The sequence below is a fragment of the Schistocerca nitens genome, chromosome 10, assembly GCF_023898315.1.
Source record: "Schistocerca nitens isolate TAMUIC-IGC-003100 chromosome 10, iqSchNite1.1, whole genome shotgun sequence".
In the NCBI taxonomy this organism is placed as follows: Eukaryota; Metazoa; Arthropoda; class Insecta; order Orthoptera; family Acrididae; genus Schistocerca; species Schistocerca nitens.
In genome coordinates, this window is record NC_064623.1 from 86921217 (window position 1) to 86932905 (window position 11689).

The following is an 11689-nucleotide window of genomic DNA, read 5'->3' on the forward strand; positions in this document are numbered from 1 at the left end:
TTTTGCAGATGACACAAGTATTGTAATAAATAGTATGTTGAGTGTAGTTCTAGAAAGATCTGCTAATGATATTTTCATGGATATTAATAAATGGTTTAAAGCCAACTCACTGACATTAAACTTCGAAAAGACTCACTATATGCAATTCAGAACCTGTAAGAGGTTTCTACCCAGCATATGCATAAAGTATGAAGAATAGCAGGTAGAAGAGGTCGACAGTCTTAAATTCCTGGAATTACAACTTGATAATAAATTCAGTTGGGAGGAGCACACCACAGAACTGCAGAAAAGCCTTAACAAATCTATATTTGCAATTCGAGTGTTAGCGGACATAGGTGACATAAAAATGAAAAAGCTTGCATACTTTGCCTACTTTCTTTCCATAATGTCATATGGTATAATATTTTGGGGTAACTCTTCAAGCCAAACAAAAGTTTTCAGAGTCCAAAAGCATGTAATACGTATTATTTGTGGAGTAAATTCACGGACGTCCTGTAGAAACCTCTTCAAAGAACTGGGTATACTAACTACTGCCTCTCAGTATATTTACTCCTTAATGAAATTTGCCCTAAATAATATATCTCTTTTTTCCAACAAACAGCTCAGTTCATACATACAATACCAGGAACAAAAATGATCTGCACAAGGACTTAAAAGCACTCACTTTAGTTCAAAAAGCGGTCCACTACTCAGGAACACTCATCTTCAATAATTTGCCAGCAAACATAAAAAATTTAGTTACAAATAAAGATCAGTTTTAAAGGAGCCTGAAAGACTTACTAGTGGCCAACTCCTTCTACTCCATTGACGAATTTTTTTAATAGAAACAAATGATGTATATATTCATACTATTAGTATTGTTATTTCAGTAACGTCTTCTCAATACTTAGTACTGATTCTCTCAAAGTCTGCGACCAAACTGGGGCAACAAGTGATGGGCAACTGGTTAAATTAGCATTGACAGGGAGTGCTGAACTGTCTTCCTGGAGGTGTGGCACTGCCTGCTCTTTCCATTGGCACATAGGTCAGCACCTTCTTGAGTCTATTCCACAGTGCCATGTCGCTTGGTGTGCAGTTGATGCCTTAGGGCTGCACGTTCTTCCCCCCACCCCCACAAAATGCCATACCATTGTCATGTAGGGAGCCATCCTATGACAATTGGGGGGGGGGGGGGAGGGGGAACACAGGAAGCTGGGTGGTATGAGGAGCTGGGATTCGCAACTGGGACTGACACCAAGCCCCTGACTGCACCTGACGTCCTTCCTGTGCTCCAAGGGGAACGTCAGTTGGAAAACCGCAGAAAGGTGCCCACCCTCTTCCTGAGTTTGGCTGATGAAAAGCAGAAATGGCAGCATTGACAACGGCAGTGGCAATGATGATGACGATGACGATGGTGCCTGGTCCATGGTGGGCACCAGGATGAGGCCTGGGAAGTTGAGCTGCTGTCGCAGTGAAGGTGATGGGTCCGGCTCCATCAGTTCTGCAGGTGGTGCCATAGAGGCATCCAGGGGTGGCCGTGCCGGCTGCACGATTCTGGTAGGATGTGAACCTGTAGACAGGAAGTATGCAGAAGAATCTCACAAGCAACAAGCACAAATCTGGTTCTGATGGCGGCACAGCGACCCATACAAGTGCCCAAATTTTGAGGAATTGTTCCTCTCTCCCAGTGTCTTGTGTGACCAAAAACTCTGAAAAGAACAAAATCATGCGCAAAGTGAAACTTGCAGAATATGGAAGGCGCTGTGTGCTGTGGTGCGTGCACCAACTGGAGCAGCGTGCAGTGGCGCTGGCCGTGTAGAAGCTCAACCAGTGACGGACTGTTGTGGGGCTGGGAGCAGTACATTGTGAGGAAGAGCAGCAGCACTTGATTCCATGTGTGGGTGGCACATAGTTTGTACATCTGTTGCTTGAATGTACACAGCAATCATTCAGCTTCTCTGTTCGACTGAGAATGAAATACAGCACAGATAAAGTGAGTGATACCATTGGCCACACAAAACTGTTCAAAGTCCTGAGCCATGAACTTTGGTCCATTGCCTGTAACCAACACTTCAAGCAAACCTTTCAAGCAAAAAACAGATTGCAAAGCCTGGATGGTACTATGCAACACAGTAAAGCACATGTGCACTGCAAATGGATATTTGATAAAAGAGTCCACAACCATAAGCAAACAACTGTTCCAAAAGGGACCAGCAAAGTCAATATGGACTCGCTACTGTGGCAATTGAGATTCTGGCCAAGCCAAATATGTTTGGGGGGGGGGGGGGGGACCAATAAATTTTCAGCACAAATGCAACACTGTGATGTCATTTGTTCAGCATGGGTGACCATACCCGGCCAAGCACAATGGCGATGCACTAACTGTTTTGTGTGTACAATTCCCCAATGTCCTTGGTGGAGCAATCACAAAACATCTTTTTGCAACACCTTAGGAATAAGATCATGATTGTCCAGAGTCATTTTGCAATAAAATACACACCATTCTGGATGGAGAGGCTACGCTGATGATAAAAATATCATTGCACAAACGAATTCTGAATGTTTTTCATGAAACAACTCTAAGCAGTAGTGATGTAGTGCAATGAAAGGTTCAAATCAGGGTCTGCTTCTGTAGCCTGTGCACTTTTCTTATAGTGTAGTGGAAAAGTCTGTAAAAGTTCAGTGTCCTGTGCATCAATCTGACAACAAAATGCAGCAGTAGCATCAAATTCAGAATCAGGACCAACAGGAAGGCAAAAAAGAGCATCAGCATTTGCATGCTTTGACGTGAGCTGGGACAATATTTTGTACTGATATTGTGACAAAGCCCAATGTAGCAGCTTCTGAGCTGTGCATGGTGGAACAGGTTTGGATGGGTGAAACAGAGACTGAAATGACTTGTGGCCTGTGACTAGCTAAAACTTCTGACCAAACAGACAATGATGAAACTGAAGTGACTTGTGGCCTGTGACTAGCTAAAACTTCTGACCAAACAGACAATGATGAAACTTTGTCACACCATAATTAATAGCGAGCACTTCCTTCTCGATTTGGCAATAGTTACACTGAGTGTTGGTCAATAACTTGGAAGCAAAAGCAATTGGCCTGCCTTGTGAACCAAATCTGTGCGAGGGCACAGCTGTAATTCCATACGAAGGAGTGTTCACTGCCAAAACCAGAGGCTTAGTGGGATCGAAATGAACAAGGCATCAGTCACTCAACAAAGCATTTTTAAGTTTCTGGAATGCATCGTGACACTCTTTGGTCCAAACAAAAGGCACATTCTTCTGGCACAACCGATACAATGGTGCCATGATCTGGACTGCATTGGGTATAAACTGGATATAATATGTCATCTTCCCGAGAACTGACTGCAATTATGTCACATTCTGCATGGCTGGAAGGTCCCGGATGGCCAGCAAATGTGATTGAAGGGAATAAACACCCTGGCTATAAGAATGTGGCCTAAGTACTGAATTTCAGTCTGTAAAAAAGCGCGTTTGTCCATGTAACACTTCAAACCTGCAGCTGAAAGTACTTGAAAAAGTGTACGGAGGTTGCTGATATGTTCCCACGGTGTGCATTCTGACACTATAATATTATCCAAGTAGTTTGAACAGAATGGAACTTTTGCAGTAAGCTGTTCAAGTAGCGTTGGAATATGGCAGCTGCAGAAATGCTGCCAAAGGGTAAGCACAAAAATTTGAACAACCCTAAATGTGTGTTGATCAAAAACACTTTCTGAGACTCCTCAACTAGTGGAATTTGCAAATACGCATTGCGAAAGTCAGTTTTTGGAAAATAGCAGCCTGCACCAAGCCTGTCCCTTAATTACTCAGGGTGAGAAAATGGACAAGTATCAATTATTGTTTGTGGATTCACAGTGGATTTATAGTCAATACAAAGTCTTCCAGTAAGCTTTGCTAAGATTACCAAGAGAGAAGCCCATTGACAAGCCTGGATAGGAGCAATAATACCACTGGCTTGCCCTTCTTTAAGTTCACTTGCAACTTTGTCTCTACGTGCATGAGGGATGGGACATGCCTGAAAAAACTGAGGTTGCGCATTGTCCTCAATTGTAAAACGCACCACAAAATTATTTGGTCTGGTAAGTCCTTCAGAAAATAAATGATGAACTTCCACAATCAACTGAGTAACACTATCTTTTGGGTTGAAAGCAGAAATAGAAAGTACACTGTCCTGAATATGAACACCAAACAAATGAAATGAATCTAACCCAAAAAAATTTTCAGTCTTGCGAACACAAGATTGTAAATGTCACTGTTTTGGTGAGAGATGAGAATCTGGCAGGCAAACTACGTATTCCAAGCACAGGAATGTCCTGTAAAATGCATGCAAGATTTTGTCAACTGTGGTGAGCCCAACTGTTCATAAGTGGCACAATTAAACAATGTAATATAAGTGCCAGAGTCTAACTGAATTTCACGCAGCATCCGGCAGTGACTAAGTTCACATTCAGTTTGTTTGACTGTTGTTGCACAGCCCTCGAGTGGATGAGGACACATCCTGAATTTGGTCATTACTAGAACCGGATGCTGGTTTAGAAAAAAACTACATGCACTGCTCCGCACTTACAAGAGCAAGCATGGGTACTGTTCTTTTTCTGTTGCAAGCACACAGACTGTACATGACCTGGCCTTTCTCAAGCAAAGTCACATTCTGTGTAGGGCAATGTTCTCTGTCATGCATGGAAGAGCAGCGGGGCCATGTTTCCAAGGCAGTTTTCAAGGCACAGACACTAAATATTCAAAAACTAGCAACTGCAGCCTACTAATCAAGAATAACTTCTCAGTGAGGCAGTAAACTTCTGTGCTGGTGTTGACAAGAAATACAAAAGTTTCACATTACCTTCATGCTTAGCACAGGGAGCATTGAACCACTCCTCTTGCTGTTCACTGAAAGCTTGGAACAGTGGAATGCATGGAGGCAGAGTTGATACAGCAGTGGCCCGTGCATTAATGAGCTACTGGATGACCATCATCAACTGCGACATTTGTTGGTACTGAAACTGAATAAACTGCATTAGATCAATGCCAGGAGCAGTCAGAGGCATAGGTGCAGTGGTGTAGGAGGTGGGCTAGAGGCAATTTTAATGAGAGGAGTGCTGCAAAAAAGTTATATAAACAACTATACACAACTGGTGGAAATGTGCCTCTGAAAGAAAAGAAAGAAACATTAGTGACACACTGCGATTGAGTGACGAAGAGCGAAGACAGCATTGCTTCTGTACTCCATGGCACCAGATGTTGTGTTGGTTACTATGGGAGTCAGAACTGACACAATCAAGGAAGGAGAGAATAGTTGTGATAGTTGTGATGGGCAGCAGCGGAATCCAAAATCATCTGTACAAACCACTTGAAGATTTATTGAACTTTTTATTTCTAAAAAGAAAATAAAGTTAACTGAACTTCATTCCTGTGCTTCCTACATACAGATACTTTGACAATCTGGTACTACTCACAGAATGCAGGCCAAGTTATGTCTTTCTTCAAAGTCTGCAACTGAACTGTGCCAGCCAGTGATGGGCAGATGCTTAGATTAGCACTGACAGCAGTTAGTTAGTTAGTTGGTTGCGTGTTCCATTAATCAATCGCACGGGATGGTACCCGTTATGGTGTGGAATGTGTCAAGTGCACAAGAAATGCACATATGAAACAAGAGTCTTTAATATATTACAATACACAGTTAAAGATTAATATTTCTATTATTTACCCCATTCCCTTAAATGGCACAAAATGCATATACTATATTTATAGATTTATTTATTCCATTTAAGACTATTCAAGAATTCATCTATGGTATAGAAGGAGATGTCAAGGAAAGGAGATATGATTTCAATTTATTTTTGAAGCTATTACTGCTGTCTGTCAGACATTTTATTTCTTCTAGTAATTCGTCGAAAATTTTTAGAGCAGCATATTTTACCCCTTTCTGTGCCAAAGATAGGTTGAGTAAAGGATGTGTAAGTCTTTCTTTTTTCTGGTATTATAATCATGAATGTCACTGTTGTTTTTAAACTGGTCCATGTTGTTGAGAACAAATTTCATTAGTGAGTAAATGTACTGTGAGGCTGTTGTAAGAATTCTGAATGTTTTAAAAAGATGCTTACAAGATGTGCGACTATGAACCCCACACATTATTCTAACCACTTTCTTTTGAGCAGTGAATACTTTTTGTCTAAATGTTGAGTTACCCCAAAATATTATTCCGTATGACATCAGAGAGTGAAAGTACGCAAAGTATGTTAGCTTACTAATTTCTATATCCCCAAAATTGGCAATTATTCTGATTGCAAAAGTTGCTGAACCTAGTCGCTTTAGAAGATCCAAAATATGAATTTTCCAGTTAAGATTCTCATCTATATGTACACCCAAAAACTTAGTATGCTCTACCCTGTCTACTGACTTATGTTGATGTGTTATATTTATTGGAGGACTGTACTTTTTGCAGCAGAAAATAGGATGTACTGTGTTTTTTTCAAAGTTTAGAGCAAGCCCATTTGCAGAAAATCAATTAACGACTTTTCCAAAGACCTTATTTACATCATTTTCAATTGGAATTTCTTTTACTGGATTAAAAATGATGCGTGTATTATCAGCAAACAGTGTCAGTTGAGCTTCCTGTTTCAGATAGGAAGGGAGATCTTTCACATATGAAGGGGACCCATGATTGAACCCTGTGGAACACCTAGTGTAATTTTACCCCAGTTAGATGATGTGGCAAACTTATTTAAATCACTTGACCAATATAAGGTAACTTTTTGCTTCCTGTTCTGTAGGTATACTTAAACCACTCATACACTATTCCATTTATACCATAGAATTGTAATTTCTGTAACATAATGTCATGGTTCACACAATCAAATACTTTGGACAAGTCACAGATAATTCCTATTGGTGACATTTTACTATTTAAAGACTCTATTATGTGGACAGTGAAATTGCATATTGTTGTCTCAGTGGAACAGCATTTTTGAAATCCGAACTGTGATTTACTAAGTATCCCATTACTGCTGAGATGGCTAACCACTCTTGAGTACATTACTTTCTCAAAGATTTTTGCAAATTCTGTAAGCAAGGATCCTGGCTGAAAGTTATTGACATCTGTGGTGTCCCCCTTTTTGTAGAGAGGCCTGACAATGGCATATTTTAACCTGTCTGGGAAAATACTTTGAGTTAGTGATGCATTACATATGTGACTCAGAACATCAGCTGTAATTGCTCTGCATTCTTTTAATAGTTCATTAGGGATGTCATCAACTCCAACAGAACATTTATTTTTCAAAGATTTAATAATTTTACTTATTTTGCAAGAGGTTGTTAGGTGAAACTTAATTTGACCAAATTTTTTCAAAACAGACTCTTCCACATACTGTCTGGCTTTTTCTTTTGAACTGTTCTCATCACTTTTTTCTCCTACACTTAAGAAATGGTTGTTAAATACATTAGCTACTTGTGTACTGTTGGTTAGGATGGTCTCATTCTCTTTAATAGTAATACTACCTACCCCAGTGGTTACTTTTCCTGTCTCCCATATTGATTTTATTTTATTGCTGGAGTTGTTAATTTCTTCTCTAACATACATATTTCCTGATTTCCTTACAACTTTTCTCAGTATGTTACAATGATTTTTATAGTGAAAAACTACTTCTGGATCTTTACTAGCTCTAGCTGTCTCATACAGTTTTATTTTTCTTTCTGAAGACACTTTAATACCTGTAGTAATCTGAGGTTTCTTTGAGAAGTGTGTGGTGTTACATTTAGTAATTTTCTTTGGGAAACAATGTTCAAAAAGGGATATTAATTAATCAAGAAATATGTTGCATTTATCACTAGCATTTGGCTCATTATATACATCTCCCCAATTAACATTTCTTAAGCTTTCTCTGAAGTTGTGCTTCCTCTGAAGTTGATATAACAGGGGTGACCGGAGCAACAGCCAGGCTGGGCTTCAGACCGGCTTCGGAACTATTATGTCTCTGGCTGGAAGAACAGATGGCTTCTCCCATCAAGAGCAGTTGCAGTCTACAGTCCGGCCTCAGAGGCCAAAGACAGTGGTTGAGTGTGTGAGTTGTACTTATGTTAACGTTTGTGTGTTTTCCACTTTAGAAGAAGGCCTTTTGGCCAAAAGCTTAAATGAATAGCAGTCTTTTTTTTTTTTTTTGGTGCCTGTCTGTGATTTCATCTCCTCTATATGATGAGTAGAAATCTATCCTTTTCATAATATTGCCTTGATTCCATTCTGAACTTCCAGCTGAGAATGCCATTTACACATTGACAAACCAAATTTTAAAAGTATTAAATAACAAAATAGTGCAGTTTATATTTTCTATGAGCTATCTGAGGCATTTAACTGTGTGGCTCATATATTTATCTTAGATCACTGAAGGTTTTATAGAATTGATGTTATAGCCAACCAACAAACAATGTCACGTATACACAAAAGAATGCAGAAAGTTGTATATAATATGCAGCCATTTTAAGTAGGATTATTCTGACTGGGAGAAATTGATTAAGGGATTTCACAAAGGGGTTTCACAAAGCTCGTTTATGTAGATGACACTTGTATTGTAATCAATCCAAAAATCCTTAAAGCAGCAGAACAAATGGTAAATAGCATTCTCAGAAGTATTAGTGAGTGATTTACAGTGAATGGTCTAACTCTTAATTTCCAAAAGACAAAACATATTTTGCTCCACACATCTAGAGGTATGATACCAATGACAACTGTAACACACAATGAGGAACCATGTCTAGGGTGGAAACTTCAAAAACATTTATGTTTCCATATTGATGAGAATGTAAACTGGAAAAAAATACCTTTTGCAACACATGTTCAGCCACATTTGCACTTCAGATTATTACAAATCTTAGGGATAGACAAACCATTAAATTGGCATATTTTGTGTATTTTCATTCAATATTGTCAGATAAAATAATGTTCTTTAAGAAAGATGGTCTTCATTGAGCAAAAACATGCTGTGAGAATAATATGTGGTGCCCAACTATGATCATCTTCTAGACATCTGTTTAAGGAGATAGTAAAAATGCCTCATGCCTCACAGTATATTTACTTCATCATGAATTTTTTTGTAAATAATCCCTTGCAGTCAAAAGGAACAATGACGTTCATAATGATAATACCAGACGAAAAAATGTACATTCATTACTCCACATTAAGGTTGTCTTAAGCACAAGGTGCACAATGCTCCCACCAAAGTTTCTGATCATTTAGCAAATGATATAAAATGTCTGAGGGACAGCAAAGTTAAATTTGAAAACAAACTGAAAAAGCTTCTCCTGTCTACTCCTTCTGTTCCATACAAGAATTTCTATTTTAGTAATGTAAAAAAGGTGGTGGATATGAACTACTAACTCATATTTGTATTAGAAAAAATAAAAATGATCAGCTTGTAGCCATATTTACATTAGAATGTGTAATGTAGGTAAAACAAATCCTTTCACATCACTACCATTATTCACACAAATGATCTATGGAACATGAAGTTAACTAACTAAACACATCTGCCCTCATGTTTCTTATCCATTGTCAGATATGATAATCTGCTCCTTGCTGTTGGTCCAATTTCCTAAAATTTTCAAGACAGCAAAAGTGAAATTTGGTTTTTGGAAATGGGAGATCAATAAACAGGGTCCCATATTCGTCTCCAAATGAAGTTTATAGTGCACTCAATGACAAAAAGCATAAAACTGGGGTATATTTTGATCTCACATAGTACATTGATTCTGTCAACTGTGAATTACTTTTGGCACAACTTGCACAGTTTGGAAATAGGGTAAATGCAACAGTTGGTTTGGATCACACTACACAGAGCACAAAGAGCTGTAATAGCCTCAAAAAATGTTGCAAGCATACAGTCAAAGCATTTGTAAGACAAGGCATTCATAGATCTACAGGTTATAGGAGATGATTACGATGAATAATCGTTTGGTCAATGTTCAGTAGAACAATGTTTATCGCTGATAAGAGAACACATACATAAGCATCTGAATGCATTTGAGTCACTAGACTGACTACTGGTCAAAGAGTCTATTGTGCCAGAGCTGTGTTGACCACCAGTGATAACCTACAGAGTAGTATTCCCATAGAGCTCCCTCCTCGCCAGAGCATTGCAAGGGAATACAAGCATGGGGTCAGCAACCACTGAAGCGATGGGTAATGACATGTATGACCTGTCGTGCCATGCCTTAACTTTTGTGAGACACGACTGGACTGTTTCTTGACATTATGATGGGAATGGTATAAGCACTGAGCAGATTGTATGGCTGTGACTGACAAGGGAAGCATCGACTGTGTCCACACAGGACACTGGTGGTATAATAAAAGGGATGGGTGGGGTGCCTGTAGCGAGGATGTCAGGCTGTGGAGGCCATACATGGCAGAGAGAATTTGGCGTGGTCAACCTTCCAATAGGCATGTTGGAAGTTCATTTTATTGGAGAACTTTATTATATGTTGGGTTTTGTCATCATTTCTTTGTTGTAACATCAAATTGTTATATCCCACAGTTTTTATTATTAGTGGATTGCATATATCAAATTAATTTTTTTTGTTTTTTTTTTATGTCCGAGGGAAAATACAACATTACATATTTTGCAACATTTTGTTTTGCATTGCTTTTTTTCGTTTATTTTTTCACAATTTACATGCTATTGTTGTGTTACATCTTAAACATTTTTGGGACACATTATTTTATTTTATGTTTTTGAAGACAACTGAAGCATTTTTTATTTCTCAGTTTTTGTTATACCTCTGGTGATCATAACAAAAATGAAAACTTCAGTACAATAAAATACCTGCTGTAGTTTTATTGTGCTTACTCATTTTTATTACATTGTAAGCACATCACAGTCTGACTTGAATGAGAGCTGCATATAAATTTTCCACTGTTCTTACAGATTTGTCTAGGTTTCTTGGATGCAGGGAACACCTTTGTCTTTTGTTGGTGTGTTGGTGTTTACAGGTGTACTGTGTCTTTTAGGCTCATACTCATATCTAAGAGCAAGAAGACCACTGTGTGCTCCCTTTTGAAGGAACCTCCTATCAAATAGTATTCTGTTGAAGTAAGGATGCACAAGCTGTCATCCTAACTGCAACAGAAACTGCCACCTCTTCTGCTTTGAAGAGGGGCTTTGTGGGTGATAATACAACCATACCAAGTATCGTAGAACAGTACAACAGATCAATGCTTGGTGTTGTGTTTCATGCTACAGGTGCCCACAAGTTGATCACTGGTATCAACACACCCCTTGTGTTTGTTGTAATGCTCTATTACTTCTGGCTTCTTTTCATCACCAACTACAATTCTTGATAAGTGAAGGGGGGAGATATGTATAACTGCTGTTAATTTCTTTGGTGCATGTGATGCTAGTGATATGTAATCAGAAAAACCAAAAACAGATGAATTTACTTCTCTTGAACATTGTGGTTTCATCTCCTTAGAAATATCAATCTTGTTTTTCCTTAGAGTTCCAGCATAACTGGTCTTCACTGACAGCAATTCTCACACTAAAAGTCTTCTACTGAAACAATTGTCAGCTGCAATATTGTGGCGTTCATTGAACCACTTTTTGGTTAGATCTTCTATGACTCAGGAAACCTGATTTACTTCTCTCTGTTGGCCGGGTTGTTTTCTAAATCTGTCCATTCAGTGGAGATGTATTTCTGGA